This window comes from Mustela erminea, chromosome 10, assembly GCF_009829155.1.
Source record: "Mustela erminea isolate mMusErm1 chromosome 10, mMusErm1.Pri, whole genome shotgun sequence".
Lineage (NCBI taxonomy): Eukaryota > Metazoa > Chordata > Mammalia > Carnivora > Mustelidae > Mustela > Mustela erminea.
Window position 1 is genome coordinate 87,162,237 of NC_045623.1, and position 18,931 is coordinate 87,181,167.

The following is an 18,931-nucleotide window of genomic DNA, read 5'->3' on the forward strand; positions in this document are numbered from 1 at the left end:
CCGCATGGCTATTTAATCAAACACGGATATGGCACAGCAGAAGAGGCCGGCACTTAGCGATGAGACCACGAGGGGCTGTGTCTGGAGCAGCTTGAGAGCCAACGGGTGGGAGTGGGGAGGCCCAGTGGGAACTCCCGGGACAGGAGGCTGGAGCCCAGGCTGCTCATCTTCTCCTGGCATGGCACGGCCCATGACATTGGGGCCCTCCCCTCACTTCTGTGCACCGTTGCCTCCAGAGCTTGGAACCAGGAGGGGCAGGGGCCCGTGGTTATGAGGGTCAGCTGGCCCTGATGGCAGGTGAATGTGACCCCACGTGCACATGGGGATGACCGCTTGGTTCCCATTGGCTGATGGGTATAGTGGCCATGACTTCTGAGCTGTCTTGCTCTGTCACACACACGTCCCCTATAGTCCTGGGAGCTCCGTCCGCATGATTCTGAAGGGGACCCAGCCTCCAGCGACCCTGTGGGCACTGTGTTGGGCAGGACTCCCTGGAAGTGGGGTTGGGCCCAAGCTGCAGAACACTTGACCAGAAGAGAAATGCGAAGACACAGGCCTGGACTGTAGGAGCCCCCAGTCTGGGGGGACATGAGAGGCCAGCTCCCAGGAGAGCTCTGAACGTGCTTGAGACTAAGGCGGGTGTCAAGGACCTGGGGGTGGGGCGGAGCTCAGGGATTCTTTCCTCAAACTCCCTTGATTCCAGGTGGGGGCCCTGCACGGCTTCACATGGGTTCTTGGTGACAGGTGGGGAGAGCAAGAGCTGTCATCTACCACCAGAAGAGTGACCCTCAGAGCCACTGGAAGGTGTCTGCTTGGCTCCTGCCAGCATCTCTCTTTCTCCTCATACTTAAACTCCTGGCGACTCACACCCAGCTCCCTGATGCACATTGTGGCTTTGTCCCATGTACTTCATTGTGCTTCAGGACCCCGAGAAAGACTGGGGCAGGACCATCAGCCCCTAGAGTCTGGGAGGGAAGTTTCTTCTCAGGACCTTGGATAGTGGCTTCGCCTGAAGAGTGGGTGGACCAGAAGCACCAGGGAACGGACAACCTTGGGGAGCAGCTCTGGGCCAACAGCTGTCTGAAGTTGGGGTTTAAATGCCTAGCTCCCTAGCCCTTCAGGAAGGCTGATCCTTGGGGCTTGTGCGGGACTGTCGGTCACGGTCCCTTCCCCGCCACCCCTGCCCCATAGCAGCTGCCTTACCTGCTCACCCTTCTCTTTCCTGCCTCACTTTCCTGCACCTGCCCTACCAGAACGGCCTACACCGCGCAAATAAATACTTGCCCCTGTATCTTCTCTCAGGTTCTGCTTCTGGGGGGGAGGGATCCACCCTGTCTCAGGTTGGAAACCAGACAGAGAGCACATACACACATGATGATAAGGGCTCCCGGGAATAATAAAGCAGGACAAGTGTGCCGATGGTGGACTGGAGGGAGAGGACATGTTTTCGCCAGAGCGACAAGGAGATGGCTCTTAGGGGACACCACATTTCAGCACAGATCTGAACAAAGTGAGAAGCTGAGACAGTGGCGATGTTGGGATGGGTTGGGGAGCATTCCAGACTGAAGGAAGAGCAAAGGACTGGTGTGGGGGATGGTGCATTTGAGGACTAACAGGAGTGCAGTGATGGGGCGGTGGGCAAGGGCGCGGGTGACAGGCCAGCAGCAGGAACACAACAGGGTAGGGCTAGGAAGCAGACAGGTTCAGGGCTCAGAGTCATGACCTGAGACTCTAATCCAGGTTATGGCACGTAAGGGATTCGGTGGTGACCTTGTCCAGAGGGTGATGCGGCCCAGAGGAGAAGGGTCCTGTGTTTGCCATTCGGGCTCTGTCTCTGCCCCTTGGCTGCTGTGTAACCTCCCAGGCATCTGCTGAGCCTCGGGTTTCTCTCCTGCAAAAACAGAGGTAACGATGCCCATTGGCAGGGCTGTTGTGGTTGGGGGGGGCACCACAAAGCCCCCTGCTCCCAGGCAGCATTCGGCAAGGGGCGGCTCCACTACCAACTGCACGATGACTGGAGGGGTGATTGAGAGGGGTCAAGTTCACCCAGCATCCATGTGAAGGTTATTCTCACAGCCCTGGGAAACATGCAGTTAGACCTCATTTCCCTCATTTGCCGTAGAAGCTGAGGACATGGGATCGATGTGAACAAATCCTTCCTGCACCTTGGGCAGCCCACTAAGCCTCCCTGAGCCTCAGTGTCTCATTTGTAACATGACATCCTCAGGGTTCCTCCTCAGAGGAATCTCATGGGAGGATTAAATGAGATCATGCGTGAACGTGGAAATACAGCTACAACCTGACATTTACCGTATGTAGCTCTGGGACGGGGGAGACTCGGTCAACTGTGTTCCCTGATCATTGTCCCTCCTGGAGACTTGTCTGGCTAAATCCATGTGCCCAGAATTCTCAGCTGAGTCTGGAGGCGGCCCAGGGCAGCGGCTGAACTCCATCGGAGCACATCTAGACTTTCTCCCACTTCCCCATCCTGTTTTTTTCCACAGTCCCCATCATCTCTCCAGTCTGCTCGGAGTTGCCCTTGAACAAATGTAGATCTCTATCTCTGGCCATCTGTCCGCCCAAGCAGAGTGGGTACACAGATGTGCTGCTTCAAGTTCTGACCTTGGGGAGGATCTTCCCTCCCTGTAGTTTCTCAGGGAGAGACTCTGAAGTGGGGCTGAAATGCTTCCAGATGGGGTGGACGGCTGAGTAGAGTCATCTAAACAATCAGTTTCCCTCTTTCGACTTGTCGTCAGGAGCCTCACATGAAGTCACTGGTGGGAGTGGAGGTGACAGCAGCGGGAAAGGAGCAGGTGCTCATGGAGCATGAGCCGCCTGCACTGGCAACTTACTTGGGACTTTCAGGTCGGCTGGAGGATGACCTTGTACACACCAGTTCCATCTGGTGAGAAACAACTGTTGTGCGTGTCCAACTTTACGGCTTAGGTGATCAGATAACCTGCTTCTTCATAAGCCTCCACTGTCTCAGGGTCACTGGATGCCATGTGGAGACTCTCTTCTAAGAGCGCAAAGATGTATTCCAGTTCCCTGAGGGTCTGCGCTATTGGGACCTGCCCCAGGCTCCATACGCACCCTGATCTGTCACAGACACTTGGGTGACTATTAGAGGCTCATTCATGAGGCGCTAGTGGAACGGCAGCCTAGACTTTCCGTAGAGCCTTTCTTGCTTTGGGTTCTACTCAGAACCTGTAGAAGTATTTGGAGCAGCGCACACTATAGGTAAGAGAATGTTACTTCCCAAATCCAGAGAAGTCCCCCAAATGTTGCTCCTCTTACCTAGTGGAAGGCACGGAGCAGGAAGGAGGAGGCTGTTGTCTGTCCTCATAGAGGCAATATTCAAACATGCCCAACAAGCTCGGACCTCAGAAGCTTCACGTAGGTGTCACAGCCCTGAACTTGGTGGGGTTTGCTCCCACCGGCTGGTATACACATGTCTAATTCAAGCTTCTGGGCTGTTGATTGACTGTTGCCTGGCCGTTGCCTGGCCAGCAGGTCCAGTCTGCATGATGTCTTCAGCCCAGGGAGTCCGCATGATGTGTGAAATGCTAATCATCAAGTCCCTCTAGTCTAGATTATGTCCCCCTGCTATCCCTGCTGAGTTACAGGGGACTTCTGGGACGTCCAGAATAGTAACTACAAAAAATGCCCCTAGCTGTGTTGACTTTCTCCTCTAGGAGAGAGACCACACCTAGGTCAGCAGGTGTACCGGGAAGCATCACCTGAGTGAGTTCATAACCATTCACGGTCGTTCTCCGAGATCAGTCCGTCTCAGTGCACGACACACAGGCAAGTCTGATGGAGAAGGTAGAGGGCATTAGGGATCCCCAACTCAAAACCTTGTGGTGCTACTTGCTCTTCAATTCAGGGAAGGGTACTATCTTCAAATCGGGGAGCAGGGTCTGCCATAAACAATGAAGGAGGCCTGGGGAGACCTGGGGCTTCAAGGTTCTCAGATTCATCTGAGTTCTTGTGCCAATTCTCAGGACTCCTCTCTTTTCCAATCAATGCCTTATTGATTTCACAAACGGTATTTGGCAAGGCTGTGAGCCAGATTGTACTTTGCCATCTGCGGGGCTGGACTGCAGGGTGCCGTGGGTTCAATTTCGGGCTTGATTTTCAGCTGTTTCTTCCCTGTGGCCACAAAACGTAAAAGGTTTCTTTAGGGCCTCCATAAATCTCTGTTCCCTGAGGATACTTTGATCCCAGAGTTCAATGTCCTGAGCTTGTCATTTTCTTTCCACACTCTCCCTGGAACAGTCAGAAGTGGCCATCACACTCATACTTCCAATCCTGAGCACCAGTACTAATGGTCAAGTGCAGCGGTCACCTGCTTGAAAGCTATGCCTTCAAGTCACATTTCATCCCAGGCAAACCTCAGGTCCATTCAGGAAAGCAGAATCTCCCACAAACCCACACGGAGAGCAGGCTCCATAGAGACGCTGGTTGTGAAGGGTTGTTGGGGCTGATGGAACAAGAAGGGAGAGGGAAGGGAGCCCAGGGCTTAGTGAGTCGGGCACCCTGCCGCTCAGGTCCGAGGAACCCAGGGACGAGCCCTGCACCTGTTCCTCTGGTGGAACCAGGGGCAGCAGCCGCTGAGATCTCCAAGTCCCCGTGCTGCCAGAGCCACAGAAGAGAAAGGGAGGAAACAGCTTCTCCCACCTCTGACCTCCTGGTCTTCTGCCAGCACCTCCTCTTGTCCGAAGCTAGCTGGAACCAGTGGTCAAGAGGGGACAGGGAAAGGCAGTTGGCGGGGTCCAGTTTCACGTAGACGGTCACCAAGTAGACAGCAGAGATGACTGGACAAATGACAAACACCGTGGGACTTGACTTTGGTACCAGACAAACCTATTCAAAACCAGCTCCATTGCTTCCCAGCCATGGGACACTGAGAGAGGGGCGCTCTGAGTTTCTCAGTTTGCTCAGTTTCCTTGTGAATAAAATGGGAATCATCGTAGATTGAAGACTGAATAAAGTCAAGTGTGAGGAAGGGCCACCACTGTCTGGGCCAGAACATGCCCTTCCCTGGTGCTTCTTGCTTTGCCCTAACTCACTCTTCGAACTTGACCGAGTGCCGGGCCTCTCAGGGTTCTGACCTTGCCCGAATGCCAGGCCTTTCAGGGCTCTGCTTCCTCGCATGTGGAATGAATGGGGTTTGGACAGGTCAACTGTGCTGGGCTCTGCAACATCCTTTGACTGAAACGGGCAGGTTGGGGCTGGAAGGAGTGGTCAGGAGGCTCCGGAATGTTCTGAGCTGTGTGCAACAACACTGGAGAATATGATAACACGTTAGACAGCACACACTTCAGCCACCTCCCCCTGCTAAGGTCACCCCAGCAACACACCGCTGGTCTCTATTCCCTTGGCTGCGCTCCTTCTCAGCCCTGCTCCGCTGACAAGAAATCACCACGGGCAGCACTGTGCTCTGTGCACTGTGGTGGTGGGTCAGGAGCTGTGGTGGGGACTTAAAACGGATCCATCCTGAAGATTCGATCCATAAGCTCCAGGGCCTTCCATGGGCTTGAGAGTCTGAGCTGTGGGAATTGTCTTGTTTGGGGTGGAATTATGAGTTTAAGACTTTTGAAGCTCAGCTTTGGGGGGCTCTGGAGATGCAGTGGAAGCCGGGGTCCCTGGGAAGCCCTGTGGTGTAGCAGGTAGCCCTGCAGGGCTTTTGGAGTTTCCATCCTGCCACCCACTAACCTAGTGGAGACACTTAAACTCTTTAAGACTCAGTTTCTTCAGTAAAGCAGGATTCATACAATCCACTGTATTCTTTGTTCCCTTGCCACCCCTCCCCCTCTCTGGGCACAACACCCTCTCCTCTTCCTTTAGAGAACTAAGCCTCCTGACCACCCCCAGGCTTCCTAATCACAGACCCACCCACCTCCTCCCCTTAGAGATTGTTAAAGGTCCGCCAGACCAATTCTAGTATTTTGATTCCTGGAAATAGTAACTGATTCAAGGAATGGGCCTGGGACCCAAATTCAGTCAATGGGAATCCTTGCCTGGGCTCTGCTATCTGGCTACTGGGAAGGAGCAGCATTTTCTTCTCTAAGCATTCCCAAAAGGGGGATGTAACCTTGCGGCTGCCAACGGGTTATGACTCCTTCCCCGCTCCGTTCCTTGCCTGCCCCTTGATGAATTCCAGCAATTAGGGGGAAGAAAGAGCCACCACAACTCCTACCACTGACGAAGGGAGGCACAGTAAAGAGATGCTAAAAACAACAAAGCAAAACAAAACAACCCCCCCCCACCCCACACCCAAAACACAGACCTAGTGCTTTATTTCAAGCCCCTGGATCCAGCCATGCCTGAGTCCGGTATACCTCTGGTCCTCTTAGTTCTTTAGAACACTGAACCTCCTCTTCAATTTGACTACTTTGGATTTAGTCTGGGACAAAAGAACCCTGACCAATGGAGCTACTTCTCTGGGGCCTGAAGGGAGGGGGTTACCTGGAATGTGTAGTAAAGAGTTTGACAGAGCGATTGGGAACCCTGGCTTTCACAACTGCCTTGTCACCGTCATTTGTGTATTGGTTCCAAGCACAGGATTGGTTTCCGCTCACCTCTGTGGTCCCTGTTCTTGGCACCCCTTACCTTAGAAGGAAATAGAAGGCGTTCCAGGAGAAAAGAACAGTATGAGCAAAGGTGCGGCTGTGGATGAGAGGAGACAGACTGGCAGACACTTGGGGACATGGTTCCTTTGCCTCCCTTCACTGACGGACTGACAGGTGCGTACGTCTTGACCAAAATTCTTCTGAAGGACACAGAATGGCCCGTTTGTTCCAGCTGGTGTGTGTGTGGGGGTTATCTTAACCATGCCGACCGCCCGTCAACCTGGCCTTCCACAGATGTCTGGTGGCTTACGTCGTGCACCCTTGTCTGAGCTGCACCCCAGTCCCACTGCAGGCCTGTGGCCCCCCTCCACCTCTAGGAGGTGCCCAGGCTGGCAGAAGCAGCTGGCGGCTCTCAAGTCCTCCTCCTGTCTCAAATGCAGGAAGCTCAGTAGGCTGCGTGGCCATGGTCCTTCAGGACCTTCTTTGCTCTAGAGAAGGGGCAGCGAAGGCTCAGGGAGAGCAAGGGGCTTGTCCAAGGTCACATCACAAGATGGGAGCCACTGTCACTAAGGTGCTTGGCTTTCTTGGGGTCTCTTCCCCTTGGCTCAGGTAAGAATTTATTCACCTCTCCATCCATCCATTCAGAGCTGACTTTTTGCTGGGAAGACGAAGATGAAAAGGGCTCTGTCCTCCTGGGGCTTTGGGCGGGTCCCCTTGGGCCTGTTGGCTTCTGTTAGGTCCGATCTCACCATCTGACCTGGGCCACACTGCCAATAGGCAGGTTTATGTCCCTACCTGACTGGGGGCGCCTGGCCGGCACCCACACGTCATCCCTGCAGCCTGGGTCCAGCTCAGATGTCATATAGTTGGTGAGTCAGGGACCCACATGGGAACAGACTTGGGAGCAAAGCCATGGATTTTGGTGTCAAGAGGCTTGAGTTTTAGTTCCCCCATCTGTCAGATGGAAATAGTAAGTCATACGCCCCTCAAGTCATGATCTGAAATACCACTTACAAACTACCAGGGGCTCGGCAGGGGTTACTGTGTGTCCTGTTGTGACCTGTAGCTCCCTGATCACAGGGATCTGGGGGCTTGATGGTCTCCCTCAACTGGCTGAGAGCTTCTTGGCAGGGGCAGAGGTCTGACGGGGCCAGCACTGAGTCCCTTTCCAGGGCCTGGTGACAGGAGGTGCTCAGCAAACATCTGATGGGTGAGAATGAGAAATGGGGGTTGGGGAGCAGTTCGTTCCTGTTGTAGGTGGAAACCAGACAGGCGCCAGTTTCATAGCCACGTTAGCCCACAATTCCTCTGGGGTGCCTTTTGTAGGAACTGGCCTGGTCCTTGCCCCTCCCGCTGTCCCTCAGGGTCCAGGATGTCCAGGGCCTGCAGAGAACCTGGAGGTTGGGGCCTCAGAGAGTATACCCATTCATTTTTCTTTCTTCATCTATTCACTGTGGATTCTGGTCCAGGCCCCATCAGGCAGCTTGGGAGGAGGCAGCCACGATCCCCTTTCCTGAGGTTTCCAGGGATCCAGGCAGAGGGTGGGTGGTGAGTGGGGGGAGGGGTGGAACGAGAGAAGTGCTCACCTGGGCGTAGGTGGGAACCTGGCCTGGGCCTGCAGCAGAGAAAGACCCAGGTCCCACTTCCCACCTGATCCTGTCCTCTTTAAGTGCCCAGGTCCCTCTCGTCCCTTTCCCTGGCCTCTGCTACAGGATATAAGACTCAGGGATCTGGGCTCAGTCCCCATACCCCAGGAGTGGCATGACAGATTGTGACAGGATAATGAATTATCTAGTTACACGGTGGGGCGGGTTGGCACCACCTCCCCACTGATCAGGCTCACCTCGGGAACACACAAGGTCAGGTTGTAGGCAGGCCTGAGTCCCTCACCTCATTGATGTCACACCCACTGGTGACCATGGCAGAGGCATATGGGATAGGAGAAGGAGCAAACACAGGCTTGGCGGGGGACGGGGGGAGGCATAGACTGGGCTTCAAATCCTGACTTGGCCATTTACTGGGTCACCCCAGGAAAAGAAGTTTTAGCTCCCTAAGCCTCAGTTTCCCCAACTGCAACATAGGGGTAATAAAGCCCCTCATCTCACAGGCTTGTCCTGAGAATGGTCCTGAACAGGTTGCTCTGAGTTATCTACGCGGAGGTTCTTTGACTCCTTCTTTTTGCCTCTAATGCCTACCCCCTTGTCTATCTCACGAACACCTATTCATTCTTCAAAACCCGGCAAATCTATTCTTCTAATGACATCTGTTGTTTTGGTTTGCAACATCTATTCCTCTTATGGCAACAATACCTTGGTTTCTCCTGGAGAATCCATCACCTCTCACTCCACAGGGAAGGTCCTCCTGGGGAGGCTGACAGTGTCCCTTAGAGCTCCCCGGGGGAGGGCGTGTGGCTGACACTCGCTGAGGGTTCTGTTATGAGTATGTTACATGGGTCAACGTATTTAAATGTCACTAAAAGTGAGAGTGAATGGTAATATTTATTACCAGGGAAAGAGGTGCAGCACGATCTCATTTGGATAAGCCACGGTGATGGATATTTATGTGGAAGGCTGACATATCAGTTAGGACCCTGGTGGGAAGTGCACTTACCCTGGGGGGTTCAAACACAGAGGCTTTGATGCATGGGCTGCTTGTGGAGTGATGGAGGGGTTAAGGGAGCAGACAGGGAGGTAAGGAACCCCAGGGCAGGAGCATCAGGCAGCTGTGAGCCCCTGCAGCCCATAGGATGGGGACGGCGGGCAGTGCCCCTGGAGCCCCATGGGAGCAGGTGGTCGTGGAGGGTCCGTCCCAGGAGCGGGGTCTCAGGGAGGGCGCAGGCAGTAGTTTGAGGCCGGGACAGAGCAGGGAAGACAGACCCTGACCTCCCTCTCCTCCCACGGTCTGGACTCCCAGGGGCCTTCCGCTAGTCCGAGAACAAGAAAGCCAGTCTGCTGGGAACCCCCACGACAGTCTGTGCAGCGGCCTCCTCCCTGAGCCGAGCAGGACAGCACAAGTGGGAATGAAGCAGGGGCGGGAAGTGGTGAAGGCGAGGGCCAGGCAGAGCGTCTTCCCGACATGTTAATAGTGTTACTTGGGCTGCATTTTAGGGATTTTAGATTCCTTGCCTTTTGGTGTTATTTTTTTTTGCAGCAAAAATGAGTTACTTGAAAACAATAAAGTTTTTTCATTTTAAGTGATCAGAGGAGGAAGCCGTGGAGCCCTCCAGAAGCCCCATAATGCCTCTATACTTGGGGCCAGAATGTGGGTGAGGAACTGATGAACTTGACCTTACGACCCCCACTGGGAAGCAGAGTCTCAGAGGCTCATGGAGGTTCGGCATGTGAATTGGGCTACGGTGACAAGTGGGCCAGGAGCCCTGTGTGGCCTTGAGCAGGGCCCACCCCCCCTGGGCCTCTGTTTCCTTGAGAACTGAGACTAAGGACTTTGAACCTATTTCTCATGAGGACTAGAGAACAGACACGAGGCCCCAGAAACTGCTTGGGGCACTTCCAGGATGATTCACACCCACAGGTGAAGACCCAGAATCAGTGCTCTCTGGGATGGGTTGGGAAACTGAGAGCAGGGGAGACTGCAGGGGTCTGGGTGGGGCAGGGGGCCCCTGGGACCACCTGGTATCTGCAAGAGATGCAGAGACCAGGCCTGGGGCTGGGGCAGAGGCCCCCTTGCCCTTGGATGTGTGACCTTGGGCAAGCCCCTTGGCCTCTCTGAGCCTCAGTTTCCCCAGCTGTAAAGCAAAAAGATAAAGATTGAACAGATAATCCCTGTGGTCCTACCCAGCTCTGTGTCCACGTCGAATATGGCAACAGGTGAAACTGGGGACAGAGGTTTCCACCATCATCATCACCATCACCATCACCATCATCATCATCACCAGGAAGAGCCTCCTGCCGTGGGCTTTCTATGTACCAGGCAGAGTGTGGAGAGCTTTGTTTGCTTCTGTTTGCTGAATATCACTGCAATCATACCCAATTTATAGCTAAGGAAACTGAGGGTCAGAGAAACCAGATGACTTGCCCAAGATCATGAAGCTACTGAAGGACAAAGTTGGCAGGGCCTGGGATTGGGGCTGCCTGACCCCAGAGCTCTTGACTTTAATTGTACCTGGCATCCATTCCTGTCTGTCTGTGTGACTTGAATCAGGTCTCAGTGGACTCTCACCCACCCACATCAGGGACTGGGTCACGGTCCAGTGGAGGAAGTTGAGGCAGAGAGGGGAAGGGGCTAGTCCAAGGTCATGTTTCAAGCCAGAGGCAGATCTGGGCCCAGAAACTGGCTCTCCTCTTCTGTCTCTTTTTACTTCTTGCCTATGTTGCTTCCAAGGTCGTGACTTCTGACCCTTGAAATATTCCGCAATGTCTTATGGACATGGTGTGCCCTGGACTAGGCTGAGCTCCATGAAGAGCGTGCAAAGAGAGGCCAGACCTAGATTTTTTCCCCAAGGACTTCATTGTATCCAGAGGTGACCCCCCATAAGGTTAGTGAATCCTGGCTCCAGGTGCACCGTGGGATGAGCTTTCATAAAGAAATGTCCAGGAAGTGGCAGGGAGGTCGGGATGCCATCGGGATGCTATTCAAGGGCCCGGACCTAAGAGTCAAGGCCCGGTCCAAAGCAGATGCCTGAGCAGAGACATAGCCACCTCCAGAATCAATAACTCGGGAAATCCTAGAACTGGAAGCCTCACCTTTGGAGGCAAGCGCACCACATGTGATTGGGGCATCAGTTCATCCAGAAACCGGAGGGTCAGAATCAGGCAGCTCACACCCAAGGTCCCCCTGGGAATTGGGAGCAGCTCCAGGATCAGGAGCCGAATGCCCAGGTGGCCCCCAAGGTCCCAAATCTGCCCCCTTGGATGGAGAGCGATCCTTGCGGTAGTCTGCAGCCTCTGCCTGGGTTTGGGGGAGGAAGAGCAGCCAACCTCACATCACAGGGGACCCGGGATCCCCAGCAGCTGAGCAGCCCGGGGAGCCAGGTGTCCCCTCCACGGATGCCCCCAGAGCACTGGGATGGGGTTTGGAGGTGAACACACCACGCTCAAGTCCCAGTGTTTCCTGTCACTAAGAGGTGCACCCCAGGCCCCCCAAGTCATCTTGCTGACCCCCAGGTTCCTGTTTGCCAAATGAGTTCAGGATACCTGCCTCCTGGGCTGCCCCAAGGACTAAATGAGGAGATGTCCTCTCCTCCATCCAGAACTGTCGATCCTGACCTGGTGCTGATGATCCTTGTCTCTCTCCCTGAGACACTGAGTCCTCCAGACAAGGGAGGTGCTGTGATTGGCAACCCCCCTTTGCTGACGGGGAAGCCGAGGCTCTGCCAGGTGAGTAGCACACTTCAAGTCCACAGCTATGGGTGGGAAGGCCGTGACACCCACAGCCAAGACTCCTGCAGAGCTGCCTGGGCTCCCCGCCCTCAGGCCCAGCCTCTGGTAGAAACAAAATGCCCATCATGAAGGGACCTTATTTTTAGCAGAATGAATGCAGAGATCGGGACAAATGTTGAGCCTGGCAAGGCGCGGTCACAGGTGGCTCATGTGACTGACCTTGCTCGGCTCAGAGACCAGGCGGCCAGCAAACCCTGTTACAGGTATTGAAATACTGCTTGCTGTTGCCTGATGGTTCCTTGGCGAGGGGACAGATTGTCCTGACGTATTGTTGGTGGGAGAGGAGAGAGAGAGACAGAGACAGAGACAGAGAGACAGAGACTGAGAGAGACAGAGAGGATCTGTGCACACCGACCTGGCAGGACATGGTAAATACTGCCCCCTTGGATGGAGAGCTGCTTTCTGTGAGACTAGAATATCCCAGGGATTTTGAGAAAACAAGCTTTCTCAGATCCCTCCCCTCAGTGGGACAGGTGGGCACAGGCAGGTGCAGGGCCTGTGGAGCATGTGGGCTCCTACAGGCTGTGAAGGGTAGGGGACCCCCGGGGGCCCAGGTAAGTCAGCCATATGCAGAGACAGGGGTTGGGCAGAGGACAAGATGGTGGCCCCACTCTTCTTGGCCACGTGAGGGACTCTGTGATCATCTTTCAAATAAGGTACGTGAGGGGACAAGTCTGTTCGCCAGCCGATGGGTGTGAGGTCCCAGCCTACTTTGTGGGTGTGAGGATGGAACCACAAGGATGGGGCCTCTCTTCCCATCTCGTGCTTTCAGAGAGTCGCCGCCCACCACACCCTGACCCTTCCTTCATGCATCCGTCCGGGAAACATTTGCGTGGCCTGTACTGGGTGCTGAGGACGGCGTGAGCTGATGTGGTCCCCATGAATTCCTGGGCTGCCGGTGGGACTTGGGTGATGGCTCAGAATTCCTCACTGCCGGAGGCTGTGTTCCAGGAGTGGGCACCCCTTCATTCCGGAGATAAGGAAACGGAGGCCCGGGAAGGCACTAGCGTCATTCCGGGTCACAGCCATTCTACAGCCACACTGGGGCTCCAGATTGACCCCATGTTAGGTTGACTCCTAGCCTGGGCCTCTCACTGTTCTGCTCCGTGGCCGCTCTGGGTGCTGCTGAAAGCCAGAGGGCCTCTTGATGCGGCACCGAATGGCTAATCTGTGGCCCAGATACTGATTTTCCAACGCTCTGCAGTGTGTCCACAGGGGTGGCCTCTCAGTCGGACAAGACAGCCTGTGGCATGAGAGTACGGATGGCCTAGCCTGGCCCTGCCCAGGGCTGTTGGCCTTGCAGGTGTGGGAAGAAGACCCCACTCCCCCAGATCCCTGCAGAAATGGTTTCTAGAAGTGCAGAGGGGCTGTGTGTCTACTAGGGTGGGAAGCTGAATTTGCTTCCCGCGTCATCATAAATCCGGCCGTGGGAGCTGGCCAAGGCCATTATGACTTCTCCTGGCCTCCACAGCTGCCTCATCCCTGGAGATACTGTGTATCCTGGGCACGGGGGAGACAGAGACTCGGCCGGGATGGATGTGACGCTGCTTGCATTGCCCTCTCACTGATAGCAGGCCGTCCCGGGGCCCCTGCCAATCCCCCTCCCCCGATGCCCTGGCTGGCCTCAGATGGACTGGAGCCCAGCAGACATGCCGGGCAGAGGGCCGGGCCTGGGTCCTGGGGTCCATGCTGGGGCCGAACTGGCTTTGCCGTGTGGTGCCGAGAGCAGGGACTCCGGCGTCCATGGACTGGGCCCAAGGGCCTCCTCCTCGCAGGGTCAGGGGAACTATCCTCCCCTTCAGTGGGCCTCCATGCCTTCTCTGAGATGTGGGAGGAGAAAAAGCCAGGCCCGTGGTGCTCCCAGTGCCAGGGAGGCTGGGTGGTGTGGAGTGAGGGCAGGGAGTTCTGGTTTCCGCAGGTGTCTCCAGGCTATATCGCGAGGGTGGGAGGATTGTGGGGTTTTGGGGGAGTGGGGGGAGGATGAGGGCTCTGGACGGGGTGAAGGAGCAGAGCGGGGCTTTGTCTGGCGCTCACCAGGCCTGGGGTCATTGCCAAGAGCCCCGTGTGGATGGTCAAGTCTCAGCTTCCAGTGAAGCCGCTGAGGTCGGTACCGGCATCGTCATTGTACAGATGGAGAGAGTGAAGCTCAGGGAGCCTGTGACTTGCCCAGAGTCACAGAGCCACCAGGTGTCACACAAACCGCAGCAGCCACAGCGACTGTCTGGAAAAAATAAGCTAGATCACATGACTCGCCTACTCAGCCCCTCCAGTGACCTATGGCTCTGCGGGGGTGAAGGCTGAGTGGCTGGCCGTGACCTCCAAAGCCCCGCCCAACGTGGCCTCGACCCTGCTTCCGCCCGTGTCCCTCCTGCCCGCTCCTCTGCTTGCTCGGGCCTCGTTTCTCCTCCTCCACCCACGCTCTTTGCCTGGCGCCCTTGGCCTCCCTCTGCTCAGCTGGTCCTTCTGGGTGTCCGGGTCCAGCTCAGACAGTGTGTCCTGGAGAGGCCCTCCCTGAGTGCACTGAGGTAGCCTCCCGCCCCGCCGTCCCTGTCACTCTGAGGGCCTTGCCTGTGTAGGTCCCTTGTGGCCTTCTCGCCGTGGGAGACTGGCTGGCTTTTCATGGGTTGGTTGTTCCTTGCCTCCCCCGCCAGGGTGTGAGAGGGCAGGGGCCAAGTCCTTCTGGTCCCTCTGTGTCCCCTGCACAGTGACAATTTGTTGAGTGAATGACAGGTGCAGAGCCAGGACGCAAACTCAGTCAGGTCTGTCTTGCTCCCAAGCCATACTCAACATTTTTTTCCAGCTTTATTGAGATATAATTGAGGTCTAACATTGTGCAAGTGTAAGGTGTACGTGAATATATTTTAAGATGACGACCACTGTATGCTTAGTTAATACACCCACCCCCTCAAATAATGTCCATTTTTTCTTTTTTTCTTTTGCTGTTATGATAAGAACAAGATCTAAGTTCTTACTTTCTCTCTCTCTTCTTTAAAGATTTTATTTATTTATGTGACAGAGACAAGCAGGGAGAACGGGGGAGGGAAAAGCAGGCCTCCCGCTGAGCAGGGAGCCCCATGCGGGACTCAATCCCACGACCCTGGAATCATGACCTGAGCCAAAGGTAGAGGCTTAACTGACTGAGCCACCCAGGCATCCCTCCTCTTAATAACTTTCAAGTCTACACTATAGGGCAGGTAAGGACAGTCACGATTCTGTACATTCGGTCCCCAGAAGTTGCCCACCTTATGACTGCAAGTTCGCCCTCTTTCACCAACCCTCCCCCCACCCCGCAGCCTGACGGCCACCAACCTCCTCTCTCTTAATGGGAGGGCAGCTGTTTGAGATTCCACATGCAAATGAGATGACGAGGTGTTTGTCTTTCTCCGTCTGACTTACTGCCTTCAGCAGGACACCCTCCAGGTCCACCTGCGTCATCACGAATGGCTGAATTCCCTTCTTTTTTATAGCTGAATGACATTTCACTGTATATATATATTTTTTCCTTTCCTGATTATCTGTTGATGGACAGTCTTTTTTCCCCCATGTCTCAGCTCTTGTCAATACGGCTGCAGTGAACATGGGGGCGTAGCTGTCTCTCTGGGATAGGGATTTTGTTTCCTGCAGATATATACCTAAGGAGGGAGAAATGCTAGATCACACGGTAGTTTTATTTTTTATTTTGTATTTTTGAGCAAACTCCATCTTGCTTTCCCTGGTGGCTGAACTGATTTACATCCCCGCCAACGGTGCACAGTTTCCCTTTCCTCCACATTCTCGCCAGCACTTGTTATTTCTTGTCTTTTTGAAGCTGGCCGTTCTGACAGGTGGGAGGTGATCTCTCATTGTGGTTTTGATTTGCATTTCCCTGGTGATGAGCAATGCTGAGCGCTGTTTCATGTGCCTGCTGGCCATCTGGACGTCTTCTTCGGGAAAAAAAAAAAAGTCTATTCCAATGCTCTGCCTATTTTCAATATGATTATTTGTTCTTTTGCTGTCGAGTTGCAGGAATTCCTTGTATGTAATTTGCATGTTAACACCTTATGAGGTATGCGGTTCACACATATTTTCTCTCCTTCTGTAGGTTCCCTTTGCATATTGTTCTTTTCTCCTTTTGCACTGCAGAAACTTTTTAGTTTGATGTAGTCCCACTTGTTGATTTTTGCTTTTGTTGCTTGTGCTTTTGATGTCGTAGCCAAAAAATCATTGTCGATGATTTTTTTTTGGCCAAGATCCACATCAAGGAGCTTTTCCCTTATGTTTTCTTCCAGAATTTGTATGGTTTCAGGTCTTACGTTTAAGTCCCAAGTCTAATTCTTGTGAGTGGTGTAAGGTAGGGGCTCCTTTTACTATTATGTAAGTGAATATCTAGTTTTCGCTGCAGTATTCTTTAAGAGCCTGACCCTTCCCCGGTGAGTGTTCTCAGCTCCCTTGTCCAATGTTGGTTGACCATACAGGCCTGGCTTTATTTCCGGGCTCTCTCTTCTGTTCCACTGGCCTGTGGGCTGTTCCTGCCAGCGTCAGGCTGTTCTGATGATGCTTGCTCTGTGATATAGTTTGGACAGGAAGTGTGATGCCTCCCGCTTTGTTCTTTCTCTAGACTGCTTTTGTTCTTGGGGATCTTTTGGAGTTCCATATAAATGTTAAGATTTTTTAAAAAGATTTATTTATTTGTTTGAGAGAGAGAGAGAGCATGCATGAGCATGCACCCAAGTGGGGGAAGGGGCAGAGGGAGAGAATCCCAAGCGGACTCCCCGCCGAGCGCCAAACCCAATGTGGTGCTTGATCCCAGGATTCTGAGATCATGACCTGAGCTGAAACCAAGAGTCGGGCGCTCAACTGACTAAAACACCCAGGTGCTCCATTTTTCCTTTTAAAAAGATTTATTTATTTATTTTACAGAGAAAGAGGGAGAAAGAGAGACCACAGGGCGAGGGAGCGCCCTTCACCTGGCAGGTTCCTGGGCCCATACCTGGCCAACAAGTGTTTGTTGAGTGAGTGTGTGAGAAAGTGAATGGATGAACAGCAAGCACTCTCCAGGGCGTCTACACTGGGTGACAGGCCCGGCAACACCAGTCTTCCCATCAGTGTGGCCCTCTCAGCCAGCTTCTTCTCTCCCATCAGGGGACCAATCCCTGCCCCCTGCTGAGGCTCTGAGGCCCCTCACTCTGCTGTACTCACCCATTCTGTCCTCTCTAACACAGTGGGCTCCTGGGACCCCTCCTGCCAGGAAAAGTCCCCAGACAGGGAAGCGGGCCTCCAGAGGGGAGATCCTGCCTTCAGTTAAATAAAGGTTACCAGAACCCAGTGAAACGCTGTTGTCATGTGACATAATTCAATGCCACCTTCCAGCAGATGTCGCTTTGGAGGGATAGATTTGTCCCAGCTGGACTCCAGGGCTCATTCAGAAGCACATGGAGCACCCACCTGCTGCTTCCGATGTGAGCAGCCCCAGGAAATGGTAATTTCTACAAATCAACTTATTCAGCCCAAGTTCACGGAGCCAAGTTTCCGGCAGGAGGAATTAAAGTCACGGCCAGGGAAGTGAAGCAGTTGCTGTCAAGCCAAGTAGTGGTGTCGACTGCATCCAGCTTTGAAAGCCCTGGGGGAACGGGATGCTCAGGGCACATCCAGCACGCCAGCGACGAACACTTGGCTCCCTGGTTCTCTGAGAGGTTTCAGGGACGAGAAGGTCAAGGCCTATGGGGACCAAGAGGGGCTGCCCAAGGTCACACGGGCTGAGGCCGTGGCGGAGCTGCATCAGAATCCAGACAGATCTTCTCCCCCACTCCAAACTCTCGGAAAAGCAGGCAGGTTGGGCACTGTGCTGAAGCTAAAGGCAAAACCAAACAAAAAATAACCAACATCCCAGACTGACTCACAGGTCGTGCCCACCATTCTGTGTTGGCAGCAGCCTGGGAACAAGGGACCCTGGCATCGGGGGCTGGTCCTGCCCCACATTCGCTGGTCACTGCTCTCTTGGTTTCAGTTTCTTTATCTGTCAAGGAGAAGCTGAAGGATCTCTAGAGTCCTTTGGCTTCAAAAATCACACTGAGCCTGTTTCCCCATTCAAGGGGGCTAATGCTCTCCTTCTTAGCATGCCCTGAGGGTAACATGAGGCCCAGAAGATTCTCCTTGGTACAACTGCATACAACAAGGTGAAAGTCACCTGCAAACAGTGTTGTCATCACTCACACGTCTGTGAGCGAGGGGAGGCTCAGGGTTCCCCTACATGCATGCGTGACCTGTTAGGCGGGAAGGGAAAACCAGTGTGTCATCTGCTGGGCAGATGGTTCCCAAACCTGGATGGGACTCTGCATCCTTGGGGCTCTGGACCCTCTCCCCAGAAGGTCAGGGTGTCTCTGAAGCCAAATTTTTCCTTTTTTTAAAGATTTATTTATTTATTTGTCAGAGAGAAAGAGAGAGAGAGAGGGAGTGAGTGGGCGCACAAGCAGGGCAGAGGGAGAAGCAGACCCCTACTGAGCAGGGAGACTGATATGGGACCTGATCTGGAGCCCTGGAATCATGACCTGAGCCGAAGGCAGACACTTAACTGACTGAGCCACCCAGGCATCCCTGAAGCCTGATTCTTGTCACGGCCCCAGCTGCCTGTCCAAGGGGCCTTGGCAGAGCTGGGCTATGGGGTGAAGAGGTGGGGAGGAAGGTGGAAGCACAGGAGAGTGAGGAGAGCTTCTGGCTCCAGATGTTGGTGAAAAACTTGAGCGTTGGAATCAGGAAGACCCAAGGCCAAGGGCTGGCTCATCGCTCAGTATTTGCAGGATTCTAGTAAAATCACTCACCCGTCCTAACCCTGGGTTTCAGGGAGCATCTCCCGACGGTGATGCTGGCAAGGCGCCTAGTGCCACGCCTGGCCCAGGGTGAGTTCCCAGGACCCAGCAGCCAGTGGGGCGGCAGCAACTCCACAGAGCCCACCTGCTGGGTGCTCTGCAGAAGCCACCT

At 54.1% G+C, this 18,931-nt stretch overlaps 1 long non-coding RNA gene across 1 annotated transcript; it reads right to left on the bottom strand.

Moving 5' to 3' along the window:
- Positions 1 to 1,180: 1,180 nt before the first annotated feature.
- LOC116567425 lies at positions 1,181 to 8,264 on the bottom strand. Its single transcript, XR_004276216.1, has 3 exons — positions 8,162 to 8,264; positions 7,590 to 7,778; positions 1,181 to 1,891 (listed from the first exon to the last, which is right to left on the bottom strand). It is a non-coding gene; the product is annotated as an uncharacterized LOC116567425 (long non-coding RNA).
- Positions 8,265 to 18,931: the final 10,667 nt, after the last annotated feature.